At 43.6% G+C, this 27,423-nt stretch overlaps 1 protein-coding gene across 5 annotated transcripts in view; it reads right to left on the bottom strand.

Annotated features, from left to right (window-relative positions):
- LOC115193804 (bifunctional heparan sulfate N-deacetylase/N-sulfotransferase 2-like) overlaps positions 1-27,423 on the bottom strand; it is a 169,403-nt gene that overhangs the window by 20,874 nt on the left and 121,106 nt on the right. Inside the window, exons 1-3 of one of the 5 annotated variants that reach the window (XM_029752810.1) lie at positions 21,714-21,957; positions 8,359-8,468; positions 1,624-1,675 (exon numbers count right to left, since the gene is read on the bottom strand). The gene's annotated coding sequence lies outside the window, so the exon portion shown is untranslated. Of the gene's footprint in view, positions 1-1,623; positions 1,676-6,120; positions 6,201-8,358; positions 8,469-21,703; positions 21,958-27,423 lie in introns of those variants that run through there. The other 4 variants (XM_029752807.1, XM_029752809.1, XM_029752808.1 and 1 more) reach the window with 4 other exon arrangements.

A 27,423-nucleotide genomic window follows, 5' to 3' on the forward strand; every position in this document is an offset into this window, starting at 1 on the left:
TGTGTTAGTAAACTGGGAAATATCTCCTGCACAACACCTGCCTTACATAGGAGCCACTAGAGAATTAAGACAATGCATTCCACCTGCAGTGGGCTGGGCTGATTCCAATGAGCCCTCTGGGACCAGACCAGGTCACGAGACTAGCTCAGTGGCTTTATGACTACGATACAGCAGCACTGAAACAGAGTCTCAGTCCCTGCAGGCTGCCTGGATCATTTATCACTGTGGGGGAACTGGAGGAGGCCAACAAGGCGCTACAGTGCAAATATAAAGATGTGGTTAAATGCAAAGAGCAAAACAAGTAGCCCATATAAGCTCGTTAGAAGAAGAAAAATGGACAAATCAAGTCCCAAGCCCAGACAGATGCTCACCACCCTGCATCATAAACAGGATACCGCCATCTATCAAAGTTACCCTGACATGATCAATGTCAACCGTGCCGCCACGCTACATTTCCTGGGCAAGCACTTAAAGGATCATTTTTCTCTCAGAAGTACTAACTAAGCCTCGGCTTTAGCAAAGGCACCTTGACAGAGAGAAACACAGAGAGAGATGAACACACAGACAGACAGACAGACAGACGACAGAGAGACAGAGAGAGTCTACAACACCGAATGGACCATGAGGAGTGAGAAAGAAGAAAAAGAGCAAGAACATTAGGAAGGACAGAGAAAGGTGAGGAACTCTCATGGTGCTTCCACTCAAACCCCCCAGAACCACTCAAAGACGTGGCGCCCTGGATCCAACATCCTCTGTGAACATGGAAGGGGGGGGGGGGGGACTGAGCGCATCTCGAGAAAGGAACCTCTATTCTTAGCCAGAGAAGTCTCACCTCCTTGACCACTTCCCCTCCAACACGTGGGCCATTGAGAGACAAATCACAACACGCAGGGTCCTCCATCCCCTCCCACAAGGGTACAGAAGCTAGGTGGATGGGTGGGGAGGAGGCACAGGGTAGGGAGGGCTACTGAAGGAAAAATGGGTCAGTGTTACCTTGTCCTCTGAAGTTTAGTTTTAGTTTTGTTACTATCGCTCTAGGTGGAGCGGTTATGGTCAGACGTGGAAACATTTTTATGAAAGAAAAAAAAGGAATTTCTAGCAGCTGGGTCTGTACGAACGACAGGGGTGATGCAAGTCGATATCTAGAAATCCACAGGAAATGCTTCAGTATCGGATATACAAGCACGCCACATAACCTCGTTCTGAACTTCAATGACCACTCCAATCTTTTTTCAGCAACAATCTAGTGAAAAAGGATGTTAATAGCAGTGACCGCTGTGTGTGCATAACGCGTTTACATTTCAAGAGGCACCCATTTATAAAAACGAGGGCGAAAAAGGAAACATGATCGTGTGATGAAGAGGGAGAGGGGGGAAAGAGGTGAAGATGGAGGCGCTTCAGCAGAGCAGAGATCGCTGTGCTAAATAATAGAGCCCTAATGGTGTAAGGAGAGAAGGAGAGACGGATGTGTGTGTGAGGAAGGGGGGGGGGGGGGGCGTGGCTTTTAACAACTAGGCTAAGGCTCTGACAGACTTGACTGAGACTTCGGGGGTAAACAGAGGTATATAAGTGGTGGTAGGTTTGAGGTGGTGTTAAGATCGGAGGAAGCAGAGAGAGTCTCACCTGAAAACTGGTGTGTCGGTCTTATCTGACGGGGTCGGTCAGGCAGGGAGACCTGTGAGGGAGAGAGCAGAGAGAATACGTGAATGCAGTGCTGAGATTTTCCTCTCTAAAGAGTGGGTGTTCAGTCTATCTACATCTACATCTACTTAGAGCCCAGGCATCTTCCCATTCCACACATACGGCCTTTGGGTAAGAGAGAGCAAGATGGAAAGAGACTGAGTGTTTGACCCTGAAAACAACCCCTGAGTCCCACAGGGCTCACAGTCCCAGTGAATCTGACAGATTTTACAGCTGACATTTAAGACAGAAACCGGCCCCGAGAGCAGGGCCAGGACGATTAAGGCCAACGATGTGGAGGAGAGGGAAGTCAGCTGGTCACTGACCATTTCACACCAAGGCCGATCTGATTCATCGAGCTTCCTGCTCCTCTCCTCCAACCTCTCTTTGTATAATAGTTTATATAGGCTGCTCCCCTCCAGGTCCCTCCAGTCAGTAATCAGTATCAAATCAAATGTATTTATATAGCCCTTCTTACATCAGCTGATATCTCAAAGTGCTGTACAGAAACCCAGCCTAAAACCCCAAACAGCAAGCAATGCAGGTGTAGAAGCACGGTGGCTAGGAAAAACTCCCTAGAAAGGCCAGAACCAAGGAAGAAACCTAGAGAGGAACCAGGCTATGAGGGGTGGCCAGTCCTCTTCTGGCTGTGCCGGGTGGAGATTATAACAGAACATGGCCAAGACGTTCAAATGTTCATAAATGACCAGCAGGGTCAAATAATAATAACAACAGTAGTTGTCAAGGGTGCAACAGGTCAGCACCTCAGGAGTAAATGTCAGTTGGCTTTTCATAGCCGATCATTCAGAGTATCTCTACCGCTCCTGCTGTCTCTAGAGAGTTGAAAACAGCAGGTCTGGGACAGGTAGCACATCTGGTGAACAGGTCAGGGTTCCATAGCCACAGGCAGAACAGTTGAAACTGGAGCACCAGCACGGCCAGTCATAGTGGCCCTGGGGCTATGGCCCTGAGCAGCTTATAAAGCCTAAATGCTCAGGCTGCTGACAGCTGGAGGAGCAGGCTTTGTCCGCGTTAGGCCCTCCTCCTCACCCCAAGCCAGTCTGGCTACACAGGGGAGGGACGACTAAACTACAGAGAGAGAGAATCCCACAGACTCCCACCCTGATGCTGACTGGATCAGCAGACACACACACAGGCTGCAGGTGGGAGCTGGGGAGGCATGTGAGGGGGGGGGGGGGGGGGGGCAGGGTTCTCTCTCTGCACACGCTAAGGTGTGTGCACATACACTGAGTGTACAAAACATTAGGAATACCTGCTCTTTCCATGACCGACTGACCAGGTGAAAGCTATGATCCCTTATTGATGTCACTTGTTAAATCCACTTCAATCAGTGTAGATGAAGGGGAGGAGGCAGGTTAAAGAAGGATTGTTAAGTCTTGAGACATGGATTGTGTATGTGTGTCATTCAGAGGGTGAATGGGCAAGACAAAATATTTAAATGCCTTTGAACAGGGTATGGTAGTAGGTGCCAGACGCACCAGTTTGTATTAAGCATTGGAATCAACATGGGCCAGCATTAGAGGTTAACCAATTAATTGGAATGGCCAATTAATTAGGGCCGATTTCAAGTTTTCATAACAATCAGTAATCTGCATTTTTGGACGCCGATTATGGCCGATTATATTGCAATCCAAGAGGAGACTGCGTGGCAGGCTGACCACCTGTTATGCGAGTGCAGGCAGCAAGGCTCCATGGTAAGTTGCTAGCTAACATTAAACTTTGCATATAAAAAAGCAATCGATCTTAACATAATCACTAGTTAACTACACATGGTTGATGATATTACTAGTTTAACTAGCTTTTCCTGCGTTGCATATAATCAATGCGGTGTCTGAAATTGTGTCACTTCTCTTGCGTTCAGTATAAGCAGAGTCAGGGTATATGCAGCAGTTTGGGTCGCCTGGCTCGCTGCGAACTGTGTGAAGCCCATTTCTTCCTTAATTAATTTGACAGAATTCTACATAATTATGACTTGACATTGAAGGTTGTGCAATGTAACAGCAATATTTAGACTTAGGGATGCCACCCGTTCGATAAAATACGGAACGGTTCTGTATTTCACCGAAAGAATAAACGTTTTGTTTTCGAAATTATAGTTTCCGGATTTGACCGTATTAATGACCTAAGGCTCGTATTTCTGTGTGTTTATTATATTATAATTAAGTCTATGATTTGATATTTGATAGAGCAGTCTAACTGAGCGGTGGTAGGCAGCAGCAGGCTGGTAAGCATTCATTCAAACCACACTTTCCTCCGTTTGCCAGCAGCTTTTCGTAATGCCTGATGCACAGCGCTGTTTATGACTTTATGACTAGGCTGGCAATACTGTAGTGCCTATAAGAACATCTAATAGTCAAAGGTATATAAAATACAAATGGTATAGAAAGAAATAGTCCTATAATAACTACAACCAAAACTTCTTAACTGGGAATATTGAAGACTCATGTTAAAAGGAACCACTAGCTTTCATATGTTCTCATGTTCTGAGCAAGGAACTTAAACGTTAGCTTTTTTACATGGCACATATTGCACTTTTACTTTCTTCTCCAACACTTTGTTTTGCATTATTTAAACCAAATTGAACATGTTTCATTATTTATTTGAGACTAAATAGATTTTATTTATGTATTATATTAAGTTAAAATAAAAGTGTTCATTCAGTATTGTTGTAATTGTCATTATTACAAATATATATATATAAAAACCAGCCGATTAATCGGTATCGGCTTTTTTTGGTCCTCCAATAATCGGTATGGGCGTTGAAAAATCATAATAGGTTGACCTCTAGCCATCATCCCTGTGGAACGCTTTCAACACCTTGTAGAGTCCACGCCCTGACAAACTGAGGCTGTTCTGAGGGCAAAAAGGGGTGCAACTCAATATTACGAAGGTGTTCTTAATGTTTTGTACACTCAGTGTGTGTGTGTGTGTGTGTGTGTGTGTGTGTGTGTGTGTGTGTGTGTGTGTGTGTGTGTGTGTGTGTGTGTGTGTGTGTGAGAGAGAAAAAGAGAGAACAAGAGAGTATATTGGGAATCAAAAACAAACAATTTAACAACCTCTTCCTAAACAAGCGCCCATCTGGAACATAAATCCCACATAGAGATTCTTCCCTGAAAGAAAGGTAAGCCTTTCTCTCGCAAATCCTCTCCTTCATTTGACTCCAGCCTGACTATAGAAGCCACAGTATATAAAATGGCATGAAGATAAAGAGAGGAAATGAGGGGAATCAGACGACCTCTATCATAGGACCAGATGGGTTCCCGGGTTGGAAAGTCCCTGATAACACTTCAATCACACAGAGCATTACAGACCAAACAAGACAGTTGCCAGACAGATCCCCTGTTATTAACGGTTAGCTCAATTATTATATTTTCTTTAGTCTATATTCGGAAATGCTGGAGCCATGTGTTTCTAGAGGAGAGATACCACAGGGAAGCAGAGGGAATTACAGATCTGACGATAACGGAGCTTATCAGAAAGAGAGGGTTTAAGAATGCTGCAAGATAGCATGATAACGAATAGGGTTCCAGTTTATGCACACACAGCCACACAACACACACATCATTTATTCATCTCTTAAGGACCAGCATGCATCCTGTCCACTCCACTCGACTGAACCCTGACCTGAGGCTATGGTATACCAGAGGGCCTGGTAGGAGGCTGTTGTTTCTGCTGGTGCCTCACATTCCACCAAGGAGTTGACCTAAGGTACAGGTCTAGGATCAGATTACCCTACCCCCAATCATAACTTTAACCATCTGGGGGAAAATGCAATGCTGACCTTAGATCATTGTCTGGAAAGGCAACTTCATCCTACCATGCCAGTATATACAGTGCAGGAACCCACCAGCAGGGGGAGATAGACCAGCAGCAGTAACACAGTGACTGGGCTCCTTTGATGGCACCCGGAGAGAGGGGCAGGGGACTGTTGCTTTGGCCCCAGGGGTCGCTTACTCATTCACCCACAGGTGTGCTACCTCATGGTCAGTCTGAACTATGACCTCTCTAACCAACACTTACAGCGACTAGAGGGTGTAGAGAGGAGTTCTAACAGAGAAAGGTCAGAAGAGCTAAGCCTCAAACTGCATTATGTGAGGACCAATGGCAAGACTGAGTGCAACAGGAAGTGTTGGTGGGAGGCTGCTGCTCTTGGAGATTCTGGATTAAACAATGAACTCATTTGACTGGATAGGTGAACATTAATGTTTGCTAGAAAATAAGGGAAAGCCGTACACTAAGAGCTCAGAACATTAATGTTTGCTAGAAAATAAGGGAAAGCCGTACACTAAGAGCTCAGAACATTAATGTTTAGCTTAAATTATCTCCATTCTAAATCTTACGCTACTTGTGCGACTCGAATCAGCTTCATTGAGAGAAACTGTATATGTGTGTGTAATTCACCCTGCCAAAAGTACTGACTTCCAAGCTGGTCGATTGGATCCAGAAGCCTGTTGAGTTGATCAGATGCTTGTCCGTCTACTGGAATACCAAGAGGGGCGACAACCGCTGTGTTTGCTCTCTGAACCAAAAAAGCAGACAGAACAAAGGGAAGAAAGGAAAACATGAAGTTCTCGCACTCTTCAACCCTCCTCTGTTCAGACCCCGGGGGTCAAGCACCGAAAAGCCCAAGCAGCGGAATGCTGACCATTAAATTCCGGGAGGCAATGCCCTCTCTTCTCTCTATCCATACATCCCCCCAAGGGGCTGCAACAGAACAGCCCACCGGGTAGACTGAGCAGCGCTGTCACCCAACATGAAACAAGCAGGCAGGAGAGTCTGTTGTATTTCTCCGCACTTTTGTTCCTTGCTGACGAGTGATCTCGGAACAAGATTGTTCAGCAAAGACAAGAGCAACAGATCTGTCGGTTTCTCCCAGTGTACATGAAAGCCGTGTGTTTGTGTAGCTGTTTATGAATTCATTCTAGGGTAGATGGACCTCATACCACAGTAGTGCTGAGCGATTAGCGCTTTTTGAGGTCAGTTCGATTATTAAAAAAAAGAATCCCGTTTCCGAATTGTATTAATTATTTTCCATTAAAAGGCCCACCTCAGAGGAAGTTGCTGCACCTATCTGAGTAATTCCTGTCCAAGAGCGGAAATTCTCATTTAGGTTCCACCTCGAAGACTGAAGCAGGCTGCTGATATTTAGGAATTGGGGGTGGGAATGTTGTGGTGATTTCCACGTGTAGCAGAGAAATAACAACAAACAGGACACTGACTGACAGGTGTTAGTGTAACTAGCTAGCATGCTAAGCCAGGGGAAAATCATTTCAGAAAGACTAGCAGAGAGGAGTCTCCGCTAATCCCTGCCTATACCAGCTGTTGTAATGTTGAGGGTTGACGTTTTCCTGACTCTAATTCCAGTGAAACTGTGTAGGATTCCAGACGTCATTATTATTGTCTATATCCTTTGTTCTCTCTATTATCAATTCAGCAAACTAGCTAGCTATATACCATATCAATGCATTATCTAAATTACACAGCTATATACCATATCAATGCATTATCTAAATTACACAGCTATATACCATATCAATGCATTATCTAAATTACACAGCTATATACCATATCAATGCATTATCTAAATTACACAGCTATATACCATATCAATGCATTATCTAAATTACACAGCTATATACCATATCAATGCATTATCTAAATTACACAGCTATATACCATATCAATGCATTATCTAAATTACACAGCTATATACCATATCAATGCATTATCTAAATTACACAGCTATATACCATATCAATGCATTATCTAAATTACACAGCTATATACCATATCAATGCATTATCTAAATTACACAGCTATATACCATATCAATGCATTATCTAAATTACACAGCTATATACCATATCAATGCATTATCTAAATTACACAGCTATTTTCTGTATCAATGCATTATCTAAATTACACAGCTATTTTCTGTATCAATGCAAATCCGCCACAGAAATAGAAAGAATACAAACTCCGGTAATATGGCTGGGTTTGGAGCGTGTATATAAATATTGAACGGTTTGGAGCGTGTATTGCAGCAATGGGCGAGTTCGTTTTGCATGGCCCGGTGCCCTGGGTGGGTGGAGATTTCTCTTTAGGATCAATGGAATGGTTGAAAATGAGCACCTATTTTAAATTTGCTCCATGGCAAGGAGGCCAAGTCGTCACTAGTTAACACAGTCACAAAGTCATAAACCACATCCATTTCTACATTTTGTCGTCTTAAAATCCGATTTTAAATCTAACTCTCACCTTAACCCTAATCACACTGCTAACCTTAGCCTAACGCTAACCTTAAATACATTTTTGATTTTCATGAATTTGTACGATAGACAATTTTTTAATTGTGGCTGTTTTATCTAGTGGAATCCCAAGTGTAGGCTACAGAGAGAAGCTGTTTGGCTCTCAGACGACTCGTGAATAGGAGGAACTTTGCAGCAGGTGTTTGTGATTAATAAACATTGCCGTGCTGGTGGGCGGTAACATTGAAATAAAACCCAGCCATAAAACAAAATGTAGGAGGAAAATAATTTGCACGTCAGCATGTAGGAAAAGACATGTAAGACTCACGGAAACATCGGAAGTCACACATTAGAATTTGGCACTTCAAATATGTTATACTTTGACTAAAACGATGACTTATTGACTTACATCGTTGTGCAACATCATGGGTAAGCTCTGGCCATCGTCTTTCAGGTCGAAAAAGTGGATTTCTACTGGTGTGGCCGTTTAAATGCACTATGCATTATGTGGGTTGAATGCTGTAACACAGAATAAAACAATGAATAAAACTCCCATGATGGTAGTGACTGCCCATTACTGCTGATCACTTATTAACCATCATTTATTCATATTGCTTTACTTTAATAAAATATTTCAGTTGTGTATATTATATTATTTGATGACTTTATGATTTAATTCCAAATCATTTCTAGAGCTGCTGCCTACGCTGTCTGACAAAGTCACTATTTTAGTAGTTCTTTAAAGTAAATAAGACATACTTTCATGACAGCTGAATACCAACTATCAAATCACTTCTGTCTCTTTTACACAGCAGGCATAAAAGAAACACAGACTGGACAAGTAGGCTTGCAATGGATTATGGTCATAGTAGTTAATTACCACGTTTTCTGAACTAAACTGTGTGGAATATTGGCCTGTTGGAAACTACAACTCCCTACTACATCGTACAGTTCGGTCTTGAGCTGATAATTCTCCAAAGAGTCTGCTTCGCATTGAGCTCACAGAAAAAAGACAAAGTAGAATTAACATAATTGAAGCAACAGTTGGTCGAGCTGTTAAAAAAAAAGTCAATTTCGGTTAATCCCTCAGCACTATACCTCAGTGGAGTGTTCTGGACTAAGATAAACCTCGCTTTTCACTGGGTAAGAAATATCCGTTTTCTCCTTCGTTGCCATGGAGTTTGTTGTCTGGCTTTAACCACTGTGGATATATTTTCTTTAACTGGAGGCCAGGCATGGAGTCGATGGTAGTAGATGATCGTTTAAACATAGGGGCGTTAAAACTGGGACGGCTTTCCAGATACAGTTTATACCTGGTCCTGTACTAAAGGACAATTGCAATAGAGATTTTCCATTGAGCATGCTTTTTAGACCGAGGCTTAATCTGTGTCTGGGAAACCTGCTCCAAAGGTGCTACAAAGCCCATGAAAGTAAAAAAGCGGTCATCTATGGTAGCTAAAAATTTAAAAAAGAGTACCTATCACTTGCAAATGAACTGACCATAAACCTACTACAATATATTCCCAATGAGAGCACGGTAATAAAATAGCCAAGGTCATCATCTAAAGGAAATGACAGTTGAAAAGCCACTAACTGAACTGCCTGCACAACGCTCCAACACTCTGATCATTATCACTTCCTGACTAACAACACTCTACTGGATTTATGACTAGATCATAACACGGACTGCTGTGTGAGACAAAACTGTTATAGTCAATTTAACTTCCCATTTCAGCCTGATAGACAGGCAGACGGAAACAGACAGATGAGGAAGCTCTTTTCATAGAAGGGAAGCAGAAGAGGAATAAGCTTTTGTTGAGGTCTTTCCATGTATGGTGACTTAGTTTCACTTGATTATCTTCGACTTGCAAATTCATGTAAGAAACTGTCTCTCCGTCCTGTCATTTAACGTAATAGCTTGACAGTTCCTGGAAAGCAATGCAAACACACAGCATTGACGGGCATGGCTTTGTTAGTCAGATGGACGGCTAAAAATATCTACATTAAGTCTGAAACCAGGGTCTAGGTTGAGGGGAAGAGAGGACACACACACAGACTGCTCGTTCCCTCAGAGGAGAACCTCCAGAGTGAAAGATATTCAAAGAATATCTCCCTCATTAAAGCAGAATAAATATTTAAAGATTAAAGATGGCACTTCATTAGGCAGGCCATCCGTTGCGGCACAGTGGAGCACTGGCGTTCTGACAGAGGAGAAAGAGCGTCGCAGCGGGCCCACAGGTGGTAGCCTTGACGTGCCGGTCGGCTTGGGGAAAAAAACATGTCACAATATTTACACTGTTACCCGGTGCGCTGCGTCAAAACCATGGGGCCCCAGTAATCTCTCCATGGAGGGATGCCATGCAAACAAGGGCAGCCGGCTGGAGATAAGGAGGAAACAGTGGAGGGGGGAGGGGGGATCAGGAGTATATTTAACCTGGCAGGGAGAGAGCAGCCCTGGAGTGATGAGGGGGAGATTGAACCAGGGGAGAACGACTGCCCCCTCTCATTGAAGCCACGAAGGTTCAAGGCCGTCCGCAGTACTGCAGACATTATAAGCTGAAAATAGGATCCTTGAGGTCGGTGGGTTTCTAGATAAAAAAAAAAGTTACTGGTAGAAGGATATACATGTAAACTGGACTGAAAAGTTACTGGTAGAAGGATATGCATGTAAACTGGGCTGAAAAGTTACTGGTAGAAGGATATGCATGTAAACTGGGCTGAAAAGTTACTGGTAACAGGAATACATAAATACTTATGGTAATATAGTAATGGTAATATATACGTTGTAAACAGTACTAATGACCAGTAGCAGGATAAATAGATATACTAATAATGGTAATAAAATCAATTATCAATGACAGCAGTGGAATGGAGTAACACATCTAATCAATAATCATTTTAGCAGCAGCGTCGGTTGTGTCTGAGTGGGTAGAGACCTGTGGATGGTCTGTAGGAGAGGGAGAGCAGTAATTGTTAGCCATTTAACAGTCTTATTGCCAGCACTGAGCTAGGCTGCAAACGTCACTTCCTAGAGTAGCTCAAACTGAGCATGTTATGTCTCCGTGAGACGCCATCTTAACTGACTTCACTTGGCTCCAATGCGCTATTGTCTTACCATATGGAAGAATGGTGTCACGTGATCGATGACTTTGTCCATTCATATATACAATCATTGGAATGAACCAATACAAGTGCCAGCTGAGAAAGCACATTTGTTAAGAATTAGGCTCAGGGAATCCCAGCAGTCAAACACAGGGAGTGTGTGGCATTGTTATTCTATAGGATTCTGCTGTGTTGCTTCTACCGCTGCCGCGTTCCATTCCCACACGCAACGCCATTGGGTGTTTATATAATAAACCCCGGCATCTGTACGGCCGGTGGAGGAGCCACACAAGGCCACCCACCGTGTGTGTACACACAAACGCCAATGTGCGTGAGTATATCAACATTTGAAAGGGAGGGGGTTAACATGACCACCTGTCTGGCAGGAGTCGCGTTTTAATGACATCACTGACCCTGACTTGTGGCTGGGCCTGCTGCTGCCACGTTTTCAAATGGCCTCCAGCAAACATGCTCTGGGGGAACTGGATTAGGGCTAAATCAAACTGTGCATACAGAGAGCAATGTAAATATGTAATCACCGACCTTCAAAAACGACTACTACTACTACCACCACACTAATCATAAATAGCCCATTTCATCTCCTCGACAATAATAACGCAGTAGAAGCCAAAATAGGAATAAAGGAGGAAATAAACTAAATGACCTTATGCAGGAGATTAGTAGATAAAGCCTCATGTATAGTCACTGGGGTTTGGTTGAAGATGAAAGGTAAGGTTGTGGGCATCGCCACTGGCCTTGGCATAGTGGTGAGGTGGACGCCCTGGTTGCTGTGTGTCTGTCTTTGTCTGGCAGTCAGTACTGAGGAAGCAGTGCGGTCTCAGAGAGCAGGCCAATGCTATAATCCAAACGGGAAAGCGGCCGGGTCAACACTGTGTCAGTGTGTGCGCGTGTGGTGTGCTGAAGTGCGCCTGTTGGGAGTGTGTGTGCACGTGCATACAGTATGAATGAATGTGTGTTTGTGTGTGTGTAAATATGCATAGTGTTTATGTCCCAGGTGTGTTCTACATTTGTGTATTTCAGAGAGCAGCTATGTGCCTCTCGTTCCCCCTCCATCTCCCAAGCTCACTATACATCAATAGTCAAAGTGAATAAAACAGGCTCTTCCTGCCAATACAATTAAATCTGTGTGTGTCTCTAGATCTACCGCTGTCTACGTCTGCATGAGTGAGTGCATGTAGAAGCTGAGAGGCTACAGTCTTGAGGGAATAGTATTGTACACTGTGTTCCCAGTTCCCTTCCAGTGTGGGAAGCAGTGACCCAGCTGAGCAGGGCTACAGAGTAATTTAGGACTGCTAGAGGAGGAAGGGCCTGACCCCTAACCCCCCCCCCCCCCCAGCAACTCCCACCAAGCCCCTGGGACGGCCAAGAGATGGGGGTAGAGCGGCGGTCAGCGGTCACACTTCCAGGTCCCTCTCGACTTGGTCCACTGGTCCCAGTATGCGGCTGGATCGATAGCTTGCCTTTGGCTGCTCCAGAGCACAGGGTTACAGGGCACCCCGCTGTCCCCTACGTACCCGCCTGCCTCAGCACTGCTGTCTGACTCAACCTCCTCTTCCTAGCCCTGCCTTCTACTCCAAAACACATAGCCAGACAGTGTGTGTGTGTGTGTGTTATAAATGACTATTGGTACATTGTAATATGCTTGTATTGTGTGGATAATTGCATGATCGGTTACACAAGTGTGCCTGTGTCCTGGATGTGTTGGAGTATGTACTGTAGTCTGTGCATTATGATGATAGTAATCCGTTTCTGTACTGTGGGTGAACTGACGTTAGAATAGTTAGTATGTAGTGTGAGCGTAGTGTGTTTGTAGATACCGTGCTGTGTATACTGTGGTATGGCATGGGCGATGTTGCTCTCAGGCTGTGGCAGACTGTCTCAGATGTCACCCTGGGTTCTCACACGAGACACGCACACGTTACCTCCTGGGGGCCAAAGCAGAGCACGGCATCCTCATCTCATCTCTCCCACAACATTAGATTCAGCCTGCCCTCCTCAACGCCTTCATCTCATTCATCTGATTAGCGGTCTTAATCAGTGGCTGCAGGCTTAACAGCAGCCAGCAGAGTTCTGCTTGGACGGGACTGTTCTCTATTGGCCACACATCTCAGGCTGCTTCCCACTCAATCCCTCTCTGTCCACTTACTACTGTATCGTCCCCTCTGACCACTTCTCTTCTGCTGCTTCCATTCATTCTGTCCCCCGCAATGTTTTTCTGCATTTAAAACACATGGGTGGGGGGTGGAGCTTGTCTCCTGACTTAGGAGGTTGAATTTCTGGGTAGAAGTTCCCCTTATGTACGCAGATCTATGAGCCGTTTACCCCACAGACACCAAAGGCAACCTAGGATGTGTCTAGGGGTCTATGGCTGCCTGTGAGAGTGTACAGTATGGTGACTGACACTAGTGATATGGCATTAGCATCTGCAGCAACACACAGTGGCCAACCCTTTGGGGCCACATCCCCTCTCCCATAGGAAGGGACAACAGAGAGGTTAGAGGGTCCAGATCACTGAGAAGGGAGGACAAAGGCCCAGCAATGTAAAGTAGAGCTGGGAATTGCCAGGGACCTCACGATACTTAGGTGCCGATAAGATATATATTGCTATTCTCACGATTGCGATTCGATACTGCAATTCTATTGCGATTCGATGTTCCAAACATATTGCTGCTCACCATATGTCTGCTGCAGAGGGACAAGAGAGAGCCACGAGAAAACTAGTGTTGATCAGTCATGTAAATAAAAGTGACGAAAGCATATTGGCTCCCTTTTTAAAAACATGTAAACAAGCTATGGAGGACAACTACTGGAGTTTTGGTGCAGGTACCCCCAACTAGAGCAAAAATATTGCGACAGTCAAAACAATACGATATATCATCAAAAATAATATCCCGAAATGTAACCGACAGTGCAAAAGACACATGTTAAAATAGTAGACAGAGAGACGTCTGTCAACAGGCGACTTCCTTAGTAAAAACAATGGACTCAATCCGTTGCTGACGGATACAAAAACTCTGTCTGAATGCGACCGAAAGGCAGAAAGTGAGAAAAGGGAGAAGAGTGATGGAGGCGCTACAGTAGAGGACAGCGTATAGGAGGCCTCTGGAGGCAGAGATACGGTCCAGCGACCTCAACACCTTACAGATAAATCGATCACCTCTTGCTCCTGCCACACGACTCCGCTCAGAGAGGTGGTTGGGAGCTTTTTAATTGGTCGGGGACAGTCACACACTGCTTCCTGAGGCCCAGCGCTATTAGAGGTCCACAAAGAAAACAGACTATTTACACCGCTCTTTCTCTGTTCAGGCAGGTGTACAGTACAGTACACCCACTCCCCTTCCATGACTCGTACCCCTAGGATAGGCGAGAAGTGCCCCCCCCCCATGGAGTCCTCACACTGTTCATGACTCACAGCTCCCTCTCGCCTCTATGCACAGGTCGCAATAATGGTCTTTCACAGCTGGGCAATCAATCGCTGAGGCTCCATATAACTGGTTGGTATGTGTGAGAGTGTAGTAAAAGTGTTTGTGTCGCTTGCCTTTTCTCTCTTTGAATTGGTTCGAGGCACTCCCACTCCAACTCCCAAAACAAGGGATTCCCTTCTTACCAATTAAAATGTATTTGGAACAATTTCTCCCAGGCTATCTTTTCTGTTTCTCCCTCATCATCATCTTTTATTAGAGGGCCTCCCTTTCTCCTCTTTCGTTCCCCAGCCTCTTGCCAGCATTCTCAATTCATTCTCAAATCAATTCCACCATGCACACAAAAAGTCCCGGAGGACCCCACATGCACAGACCCGGGGGGGTGACACAAAAAGAGGAATCCACATGCACTGAAGATGCACGCACATTCACACACAAACAGAGGCTGATTCGCTATGGGGCCTTAAGCTGTAAGAGTGTTTTTGTTCATGGGGTGTATGTAGCTCAGGATGAGTGATGGTGAGAAGCTGTGTGGCTCTAGCTGAGGGCCAGTGAGCAGAGCAGCCACAGAGAGACACCAGGCAGTATGTAGGTGTGCATAGAGGAACAGGCTCATTCAGAGGGCCGAGCAGACAGGGCGCAGGAAACATCCCTTAATTAGCTCTCAGAGTTGGGGGGCTGCAAGGGTTCAAGGCCTTCCTCTTGGCACACGCACAGCGCTCACACACAACTCGCTCGCCCACAGCGCTCAAACACAAAACACTTACAGCGCTCGCACATAGCAACGCACACACATAGTGACACACACATAGTGGTGCTGAGAGGGGGACCACACAGGAGAGCTGCTTTTGTGCTTCTCCGCTCAGGTGGCCGTTTCAAACAGCACCACAGAGCACAGAGTCAACTGGGAGAGACATAGAACTAGAGAATGCAAAATGTAAACACACACACACACACACACACACACACACAGAGAGAGAAACGCACAGAATATAAATAGCCTACACAGGTCACCATGTCCCTAGTGTGCATTGTGACACCTCTTAGTGGTCACCAACCTTTTCTGAGTCAAAATGAAAGCCAAGATCTACCGCTCTGAATTATTTTTCAACATGACTTAAACAATGTAGACTATTTCAACATGACTCTAATAAAAACAGTTGTGTAGGAATTAAGTTTGAGCGGTAGGCCTAACACATCATCACAGCATGGCAACGCTTAGCCTGCTAATAATGTCCTTCTCAGACCATATTATATTTCAAATAACTAAATAATAATGACAAAATCAAATAACTAAATTCATCAGCTGTTGCATTAGTTGAGAGGCACAGTTGAGCATAAATTGAAATAATTAACTTTTTTTTATTTGACTGGACTGATGGTACCTGCATCCGCGTCAGTCTCAGCAGAGGGAGGGAGAGAGAAATAGAGGGTCCGCCTCTCACAGTCCCTGCTCTTTCCCTCCCTCTGCTGAGACTGACCAGGGGGGGGACTGTCTTCCACCTGATGGCCGCACTCGAGTTGCACTGCATTATTTCTGTTGTTGTTCCTATGACCAAAGAAAGTGAACTATTCCTCGATATTAAAAGAGACACTAATAATTAAAAAAACACAGGCCTATCGATACAATTGGTTAATGGCTACTCATTCCTTTCAGCTGCGGTGCTGGTTGTAGCAGAAATAGAAGTAGGGAGAAGCAAGCTTTATGGTTTGTAAAAGTATTGAATAAAAACAGTGTTGACAGGGCTTTAAAAAAAACTTCCAACATGAACACTCATAAAAACAGAAGCTCGTTACTGTATTCTTTGACAGTCTCTCTCTGGTCATGGTTTTAAAGTTCTGAAATTTCACGTAGGTTAGTATCACACTATTATTTATTCAAATTACAAGCGCCGCAATGCACACCAGGCAGTAGGCTACGCACTAATGTTCGTTCCATAATGCAATTAGCAGGAAAACACAGTTGTCAGAAGATCACTGCACATGAGAGCAGTTTCATGTGACAGATGAAAATATCAGTTAGAAATACAGGAAGAGGGGAGATCTAATATGCAACAACTAACATGGGTTGATAATATGACTAGGATTGTGCCTTTGGCTACTGGACAATGAAAGACAGTTGATATAAAATAATAGCCTCCACAGATATGATTTTGGCTAGGTTACCTTGAAGCAAGGTAAGACATGTAAAACATTCAGGTTTCAAACAATGAAGTATATGTTTTCAAAATGCATACAGCTCATTGCAAGGTGGTGTGTGACTCGCTGATGGAGCAAGCCTTCCGTTGCCTATGCATTTGCTTTTTGAGATACTGTAAGCTACTCGTGTGATGAATAAGATGGTCGTACAAAACTAATATACTGTACATACGGGCCAATTTATTTCCACTAAATTACGCAAATTAACCTATAGGCAGATAAGAATGACCAGTCAAATGTATTTACATAGACTGGTATTTCCATCAATGAATAGCCTAAAAAGCATTATTTAGCAATGGAATTGTATCATTTTTCTCCTGGACAATTAATTGGATTTATCGGCTTCTCCATATTTTATTTTTTTTCATCTGCCAAAAGCTGACTATTCCCAGCTAATGGAAACCCTGGCGTGAACAAACACAAGCCTGACCGCTCTGACTGGCTAGTGAGCCGCCAATCACATCGGGACCCTGCATTACTGTGAGAAAACACGCCCTGAGTGTTTTCTCTGACTTCCTGTTTGGTAGAGGTCAGGGGTTAATTATAGTGTTACAGAAACAGAGATGTCACATCTCACATCTCGCCCTTGAGATGGGACCTTGAGGGTCACTGGGGTGTAATGACTGACGCATTTGTCATCATGTTTCTTCTCGCTGACAGAAGTGCTGACCACCTCTGGCTTTCGTAATGAGGTGATGGCATTACTCACTCAAAGGCTTTTCATCACATACATGAATGAAAGCACAGACTGATGTACTTCACACAAGCACCACCAATACGGAGGTTTATTACAGCTGCATGGAAGGTCGACCGTACAGTCCTTTCTTTAGAAGAAAAACAGCATATTTATCAAGATTCCTTTTGAATCAACAAAAATAAGTATCAATAAGAGCAGAAGACTACCCCTTCAGGTGACTGATTTCCACACAGCCATTACACTGCTAGGGCAGACAACACAAGCCACTCACTTAAGCATTACATGTCTTTGGGGAAGGCTGAGCAGAGCTGAGTTTTTAGTGCAGCTGCCCTTATGCGCCTTACCCTTTTCCACCAGTGCTGTTCACGCAGTTAAGCAATGAAATTACAATATTATAGAGTCAGTCGATGCTTGAGAGATCCATGGAGAATGGAAGAACATAGGTGAAAATAGGAAATATGAAGTGTTTATTTTTAAGGGCTGGTAAGAGTCTACTTAGCCTAGGTCGTTAGACTTGACAAATAGAGCTAACAATAGGAAAACAACACGAACAGCCTTTAACAATTCTATATAATCTTAAGCTCCATTTCTTCACCTGAATGTACTGGGTATTTTAGTCTCCCTTGGCTACAGACACAGCGAGCCCAGGCAGGCAGGCAGGCAGACAGGCAGGCAGGCAGGCAGACAGGCAGACAGACAGACAGACAGACAGACAGACAGAGACAGGCAGACAGGCAGACAGGCAGGCAGGCAGACAGGCAGGCAGGCAGGCAGGCAGAGGCAATGCGATCAGGTAGGCAGGGGATTAATAAAGAGATCCAGCCGTTGCGTGTTCTCTGGTTCTGGGTAGATAAAAGCAATTTGGGAGTTGGAGCACATCAAAGACAAAGGGACTGTTTTTTTTTTTATACCATGACAGAGGGCTATTTATCTTCCCCACAGTGGCCAGCATGCTAATCTCAGGCTGCTGCCAACCTTGCTACAAAACATCTGGACTCTCTCCACACAGGTACACACACAGAAACTCTGAGACACAGAACCACACAGGCACACAGAACCACACAGGCACACACAAAGCTCTTCCCAGCATAGCAGGAGAGGGAAGCGAGAGGACAGCAGTCCGTCGGCAAAAAGTAGAGAAATAGACATCAAATCAAATGAGTGGTACCTCTTTGAATGTTACAACTGCTACAATCTCCATAATTCTATAAGCTCTTAATGTATTTTCCCTCTCAACAGCAGGGCACTTTGACATCCGCATCGCTGCACTAAAATAACCAAGACAAAAAAACATGGGCAAAGTGACTCTCAAACTGCAGGTGTGTGTATTCCATTCTATTCATCCTTGAGCGCAGAGGGCATTCTGATGTCTATCTGCTATGCCGTGAAGCTTGAGCTTTGACACACAGAGAAACACTACAAATACATTTACCAGAACATTAATAGTACAAACACAGTCCATTGTGCAGATGAAAGGAACATTTGTTAGGGCCAGTAAATTCAATGTTTCCCATAAATGAGTCCTCTGAAATTTCATCAAAGTGTAATTCAACAATAACAGGCCTACGCAAGGATATGGATATTGGCAGCTAGCAACTATACCGTATCCATGAATACTAATAGCTACATTTAGTACAGATACGCTGTGTAAGAAAAAAAGATGCACATTTCTGCCTTTTGTTAGAATGCCTCATGGAACATTGACCCCTTCATAGACTTTGACCCAGATACACAGCGACCTTAACACCGGCGAAAACAGATAGAAAACACAGAGGGGCATGACACACACAATCTCCCGTACAACAGTCAAACACACCGGGCCTCTATACACTACTGTGACGTCGCAAACTAGGTCCAGGACTCAAATCTCTGTTTAACACTAAAGCAGTCATTTTGACTGCTCCTGAATTAAACAATTGTATTACTCTGCCATTTAAGTCCCCCTCAGTCCTTGACTTTTCCTAAATAAGTCTATATAACACACTGCCATTGTTAGAGTCTTAGTATCACAAACCGAACTGGAGTTACAAGCAGTTTAAAAGAGGGCATGTCATTTTTGAGTCTACTCTGGCCTACTTGGAGTGGGCTACACAGTGAGAGCGTGGGTAATTGCACATGCTGAACGCCTTTCCATATCTGGGAAAAGTTCCACATAGGGTGACAATTGAGCAAGTGTCAGAGAATGTGGTGACCAGGGCCTGTGGAACTTACGTTGGCAAGGGGAGAAATGTCACCATGGACAATTTCTTCACTTCACTGTCATTGGCGAACAAGTTGCTTACTAAGAAGACAAGCCATGTCGGCACCATGAACAAAGTGAGAGGGGAGCACCATCCCTCTGCGCAAAATAAGGCACCTGCACAGCCGCTGTACGGTGCTGAAGAATGACAAGACAACACTCACAAGGCAAGAAAGAACGTTTCTGTCATGGGGACATAAAGAGAAAACCGGAGACTATTATGCACTACAACCAAACAAAGGTATGTCAAAGTGAGTCAAGCAAGTGAAAGTGACAAAGATTTGTGTCAACAAAGGATAACAGCTAAATTAAATCCAACTGATCCCAAGACGCACACAATGTAAGCACGAGCTGACAATAATTGACTATTTTTGACTGCTCTTATAAGGACACATGCCATTTTTGCTTTTGTGTTGATTTTCACTATTTATCAAGCACACTTTGCACATATGAGGTTTAGGCTACTGATGTTTTCATCATTTGACCGTGCGTCTTGGTGGTTGGGGTGGTTTTCTTTTTACTTAAGCTGTGACCGTGTTCCAACACATATGCTTTCCGTTTCATAGTTCCAACAAAGGCAACGTATTACACTGAACAAAAATATAAACTCAACATGTAAAGTGTTGGTCCCATGTTTCAAATAAAAGATCCGAGAAATGTTTCATACGCACAAACAGCGTTTCTCTCAAATGCTGTGCAGAAATTCATTTACATCCCTGTTAGTGAGGATTTCTCCTTTCCTAAGATAATTCATCCACCTGACAGGTGTGGCATATCAAGAAGCTGATTAAACAGCATGAACATTACACAGGTGCATCTTGTGCTGGGGACAATAAAAGGCCACTAAAATGTGAAGTTTTGTAACACAACACCACAGATGTCTCAAGTTTTGAGGGAGCGTGCAATTGGCATGCTGACTGCAGGAATGTCCACCAGAGCTGCTGCCAGATAATTAAATGTTAATTTCTCTACCATAAGCCGCCTCCAATGTCATTTTAGAGGAATTCGACAGTACGTCCAACCGGCCTCACAATGACAAGCGGTTTGCTGATGTCAACGTTCAGTGTCCCCATGGTGGCGGTGGGGTTATGGTATGGGCAGGCATAAGCTATGAACAACGAAACACAATTGCATTTTATTGATGGCAATTTGAATGCACAGAGATACTGTGACGAGATCGTGAGGCCTATTGTCATGTTATTCATCCGTCGCCATCACCTCATGTTTCAGCATGATATTGCATGGCCCCATGTTGCAAGGATCTGTACACTATTTTTGGAAGCTGAAAATGTACCAGTTCTGGCCTGCATACTCACCAGACATGTCACCCATTGAGCATGTTAAGGATTCTCTGGATCGATGTGTACGACAGCGTGTTCCAGTTCCAGCCAATATCCAGCAACTTCGCACAGCCATTGAAGAGAAGTGGGACAACATTTCCCAGGCCTAATCAACTCTATGCGAAGGAGATATGTTGCGCTGCATGTGGGCAAATGGTGGACACACCAGATACTGACTGGATTTCTGATCCACGCCCCTACCATTTTTTAAGGAATGTGTGACCAACAGATGCTTATCTGTATTCCCAGTCATGTGATATCCATAGATCAGGGCCAAATGAAATTATTTCCATTGACTGATTTCCTTATATGAACTGTAACTCAGTAAAATCTTTGAAATGTTTACATGTTGCGTTTATATTTTTGTTCATTCTAATTACACTGTTAGAATGTTGCAGTCAGAATGACACCTCACTAGCTTGAAGGGGGTCTCTCGAGGCCCAGCGGTTCTAATGATAAGAGAGGTCTACCACACTACACCTCCGGAGGCTTTTAAAATATACACACATTTGTGAACCATTGCATTAATCAAGTGTGCAACACTATGTGCAATATGGTTTAGATGAGAAGCTCCTGTATAGTTTGAATTGCCATTTTGTGTGTCTATATACTATGGTATTTACGGTATGTTTAATAAATGAACTCACACATGAAGCAGGAATGTGACTTTGGCCACACCATATCCAAGGTTAGTGTACACAGAAAAGTTGCAAATCTGATGTAAATCCACCTACAGTCTCTGACCTCTTGTTGCCGTGGAGACGTCCTCTGGTGCTGTCCTTGTGTCTGTCCCTCAGGCGTGTTGCGTCTGTCTGTCCGTCAGTCTCAGAAGGCCTGTACAAGGGACAAATTGAGGGTCAAGGCCAGGCAGATGGACAGTCCTGCTCTGTAAGGCGACACCATCATGGTAACTATTAGCTTTAGCTAGGCATGTGTCTGGTCAATGGAAGGCTGCCACCGCCTCTCAACAGCAACAGCCTTCAATGCAAACAAACACATGAAAACACCCACATGGAAATGTATGAAAGGAGGAGGTAGGCAAAGCATTGGGTTAGCATTTGTTTACCTCCACCACCCCTCCTAATCAAAGGACTTTGTGTACCAGAACAGTGTTTCTCCTTCAGCTAGCACTGCTCTTACACAGATTCAACTACTCAAATAATCACCAAGCCAATGATTGAATTCATCCCCCATTTATAATATTCTACAGAGGGGTGTGTGTGCAAACTAGTTTGAGTTCCTTCAACCGGAATATTTAGAAAATAATCGTGTGAAACCCAGTGTGCATTCTGTCTAGGGGATTCATCACAGCTCTACCATGACACTCTCCCTTTTGTGTATGTGTATATGAGCAACACAGTACAGAGGGTGGCTCCTTTGTTCTCCACCACCCAGAATCCCATTTTAATGCTTCATAGTGCTCAGAGAGACCGCAGCCATCTCCTCTGTGGGAGGGGGGACCAGGGGGAACAGCGCAAGAGGACCGACACAACACACATACTTGTTCATCTAAAACCAGTGACATAAAAACATATGTACACAAGTGGGAACCCAAACAAATCTTACACAACCCCTTAGTTAACCAGAATTCATAGACAAGTCACATACTGAGTATGTGTATCAGAGTCCCCTAGTAGGACCTGTGCTCCCAGCTCGTGGCTATCCTAATATTGATAGTGCAGCTCAAACAAACTCTGGCTATCAGAGCTGGCTGCTCACCAGAATCAACACAGAAGACCGTGGCTAGAGCTATGGCCCGTTCTCTAACACAGAGCATCAGACTAACCTGTGGTGTTAGAGAGCCAATAGGAGGCACTCTTTCCTCTGGTCAATTTTTTTTTCATATACCCAATGTCCCAGGGCAGTGATTGGGGACATTGTGTGTCAATGTGTTTTCAACAGGACAATGACCCAACACACCTCCAGGCTGTGTAAGGGCTATTTGACCAAGGAGAGTGATGGAGTGCTGCATCAGATGACCTGGCCTCCACAATCATCCGACCTCAACCCAATTGAGATGGTTTGGGATGAGTTGGACCACAGAGTGAAGGAAAAGTAGCCAACAAATGTTCAGCATATGTAGGAACTCCTTCAAGACTGTTGGAAAAGCATTCCAAGAGAAGCTGGTTGAGAGAATGCCAAGAGTGTGCAAATCTGTCATCAAGGCAAAGGGTGGCTACTTTGAATAATCTCAAATATAAAATATATTTTGATTTGTTTAACATTTTTTTGGTTACTACATGATTTCATTTTATATATATATATATAAATATATATATATATTAGTGATGCACCGATATGACATTTTTGAAGGCCAGCATCCCAGAGTCGCCTCTTCACTGTTGACGTTGAGACTGGTGTTTTGCGGGTACTATTTAATGAAGCTGCCAGTTGAGGACTTGTGAGGGGTCTGTTTCTCAAACTAGACACTCTAATGTACTTGTCCTCTTGCTCAGTTGTGCACCGGGGCCTCCCACTCTTCTTTCTATTCTGGTTGGAGCCTGTTTGCGCTGTTCTGTGAAGGGAATAGGTCACAGCGTTGTATGTGATCTTCAGTTTCTTGGCAATTTCTCACATGGTAAAGCCTTCATTTCTCAGAACGAGAATAGACTGACCAGTTTCAGAAGAAAAGCTTTGTTTATGGCCATTTTGAGCCTGTAATCGAACCCACAAACGCTGATGCTCCAGATACTCAACTAGTCTCAAGTCGTTTTATTGCTTCTTTTATCAGAACAACAAATTGAAAAAGGGTTTTCTAATGATCAATTAGCCTTTTTGAAATGATAAACTTGGATTAGCTAACACAACGTGCCATTGGAACACAGGAATGATGGTTGCTGATAATGGGCCTCTGTATGCTTATGTAGATATTTCATTTAAATAAAAAGCTACAATAGTCATTTACAACATTAATGTCTACACTGTATTTCTGATCAATTTGATGTTATTTTAATAAACAAAAAAAAGCTTTTATTTTATTTTTTACTATCACCTAAAAGAACAACTGAAGTACACTAGACTTCTAGACTTGTGCACATACTCCAGGCCTAGGACCCTCACACTACCTGGTTTCAGAGCCTGCCCCTCCACTTCCTACCTCCCTCTTTCTTCATGACACACACTCTTCTTCCCTTCACAACACTCAATATTCCCTCCCTTTGTTTCTCCCTCAACCCCTCTCATGACCCCCCCCTTCCCTCTCCTCCATTCCCCAGAGTGAGGTGGGGGGAGTCTATTATCAATCTATTCAGCCATAAGGCCACTAACTGATTGGCTAATGGGAGGTCCCTCTCCCTCTATCAGTGTGCTACTGCTTCACAGTCTGATCTCAGCAGCCTTTAGAGGGCCATTCTGGGCCCTTAATGGCACTGGATCAATCACCTGTCACAGCTAGTCATGCACATATTCAGTACGCTCTACAGCATAGCCTAGTAAGTACACTAACTGCAATGGTCCTCCCTCACACAGATACATATACTTTTGCACGCACGCACGCGCACACACACACATAAAAAGACAGACATACACACTTAACATAATGTACACAATTGCAAACACAGACACAAACTCGCTCTCACACACACACAGCCAGCCGGCCCATCCATGCAGACACAGACAGCAGGGTGCCTCACAAAGCCAGACTAAGAGCATGGGAAGTGTGTTTCCATCGACTTGCCAGGAACGTGTGAATGTATATATGTATATCGATTTTAGCAATGGAAGAAATATGATTTTAAACTGTCGCTGTGTCACTGGTAGGGAGTGAAGGAAGGTGAGTGACAGGGAGAAACGTATTAAGTGTCCCCTGCATCTACACACACACACACACACACACACACAGGGCTCGAAATGAAGGTCGTCCTATAAAATGTGTCTGGGACAGTTCAAAACAGACGTTGGCACAGCTGCGGGACGATAGGCCAGGAAAATTTCAAACGCATAGAACAGTGGTTCCATACTAAAATGTTTAAATACAAAGACGAGGCTGATGAAACAGATCCCAACATTTAGCTTAAAATGTTGGTCAACTATGAATAATGCACATTATAAGCGCAGCAATGCGTTCACTCGTCTCGGACATTTGCGTGAATGTTCCAAATTGATATTCCCCGAGAACACCATTCTCAAAAGGCACACCTGACAAGAGCGGTTTTTATAATGCGACAGAGATGGATATACGGCCTAAAGGTAGAAACGTAGAAAGAAGGAATATCTGAAGATGCAACAATAGGATTGTACTTTACTGCCTTGGACAGTAGAAGAAGAAATGCTGGTTTCAATGGCAAATCAAGAAATCGTAGCTTTTTATTCCTATGGTTGGATTTTGGCTAAAGGCTATTAAAAGCAAGGTAAGATAGGCTATGCAAAACGTCCAGGTTTCAAACAATGATATGGTTGGCTAGGCATTGCATATGTAATTATTTTGGGTATGGAAATGTATAATATTCCAATATCATTCCAATGTTGGGTAAATAAGTCTATTAGAATGCACATTTGACTCTCTCCTAGCTTGTCTGTGGGCCCGGAGCGGAAGTTTCGTGCCCGGTAGTTGCTGTGACATCTGCATTGTTTTGTAGGCTATGGCTACTATAGTATTCTACAGAATATGGTTATATCTGACCTGAAACAGAAGACAGAAGAGCGGAGTGACAGATTCATTTTTAGAAGCACTGCGCTCAGGCATTAAAGTTAGTTTAATTTACTTGAAACGGAAGTCTACTGAAGTGAGACTTTGTCCTTGTGTTCCTTGGTATTTTTGGTTGTTTTGTTCACAAGCTAGGTTGTTTTTCGAAAGAGAAGCAACGCGGATACTAGTCAGTCTGACAGGCACAAACATGATTGACGTGGCATTACCACGGTAACCTCCCGCTTTAGAGGGCAGATGAACACTTTAGTCTCATCTGTGATTTGGTTAACCCTCCCGTTGTGTTCGTTTCATGTTAATTCATTCTGTTCCCGGTCCAAAATGAGCGCCCCATTATAGCTGATTATTAATCCATAATAATCCATATATTATCACCTAATGTGTTAGATCTCTTTATCAACTTAGGTTATTGTGAACATTACAAGTTTTGAACTTCTATTTGCTATTTATGGCTTGTGGACCTCATTGACCTGAGCTCAAACAACTAGTTTTTGAGTTAAAAAAAAGGTATAATGTATGGATTATTTTGACTAACAAATACTCAGATGAAACATTGTGCTATTTATCACAGACTACTTTGTGTCAAAGTATAACAAGGACATTTGTTTTGAAACCATTTCAAATGTTTAAATAGTGGCACAAAATAACATCTGTTGTGTCCCTGGTCAAAACTGATCGGTATGATTTTATTAGTAAAGAAAGGAAATAGGCCCAAAACTAAACATGAAAACATTACCATATTAAAGAACAACAGTAACAATAACAGTATTACTAACAATAACAAAAACATTAAAATGTTCACAAGCTGTCAATCAGTGGTGGTTACATTCTGTGTGTTCTCATGCACATGTTGGACAATACGTGGTGGTTGTTATTTGTGCCTTGCAAATATATACACTGCAGCTATGGCACATAATGCTCGTTTTGACATCTCTTGGTGCACACAGATTGCACCTCTTCCCTTTGTCTCTTCTGTCTCTGGCGGCCGTAGATCTTGCTTCTGGCCCTTGTATATCTCTCACCAATCCAGCAGAGGATGGTGTTGGCGGAAGGTGTTGGCGCCTTTGAATGAGGGGTGCCACCATGGCTTTCCCCAACTCTTCTAAGGACAGTCTCCTCTTGAAGAATTTCCCCTGCTTCCAGCCTGGATTCACCTCCATCCACACCGCAAAGGCGTTGTAGGCCGACACATCTAGGATGTTGAAGAACACCACCATGGGCCAACGTGCCGTCATACCCTTACAACACTATGTGACAGTAACCTGCAGAAGTGCAATAATCAATAAATAAAATAATGAATACATACAAGTGATATTTTATGTCTTGCATAGTAACATAAAAACGTGCATCAAAGCGTTGTTTTAATTTATCACATCTAAAACATATTTACATATTCAAATGAATATAATTGACTCCATATTGTTCACAAATTCAATGAGCATTTCACCAAACAACAACATGTCTTATTTTTATGGTGCAGATAAAACAATCTGGTAATAGAAAAAAAAGTACGAGACTTGAAAGATAAAAAGTAACATACCTTATCAAGGTTGTCAACTCCCCCTCTGTTGTAATCCAGGACAGCGTTGGGCTTCCTGTCCTCCCTAGTACTCACAGTGACATCCCTGTGCAGAGTTGTCATCAGGAGCACTTATTTTTCTTTGGGCAGTAGCACACAAGAGTGTGTTTGTGTGTGTGTGTGTGTGCTCAAACACACATGCATGTGGGGGTCTGGGAGAGGAAGTGTGTCCATCTGATGAATGTGCATGTGCCTGAACTCAATTTTATAAACTAATTGTAGTCTTACCC

This window comes from Salmo trutta, chromosome 5 (genome assembly GCF_901001165.1).
Source record: "Salmo trutta chromosome 5, fSalTru1.1, whole genome shotgun sequence".
NCBI classification, from domain to species: Eukaryota; Metazoa; Chordata; class Actinopteri; order Salmoniformes; family Salmonidae; genus Salmo; species Salmo trutta.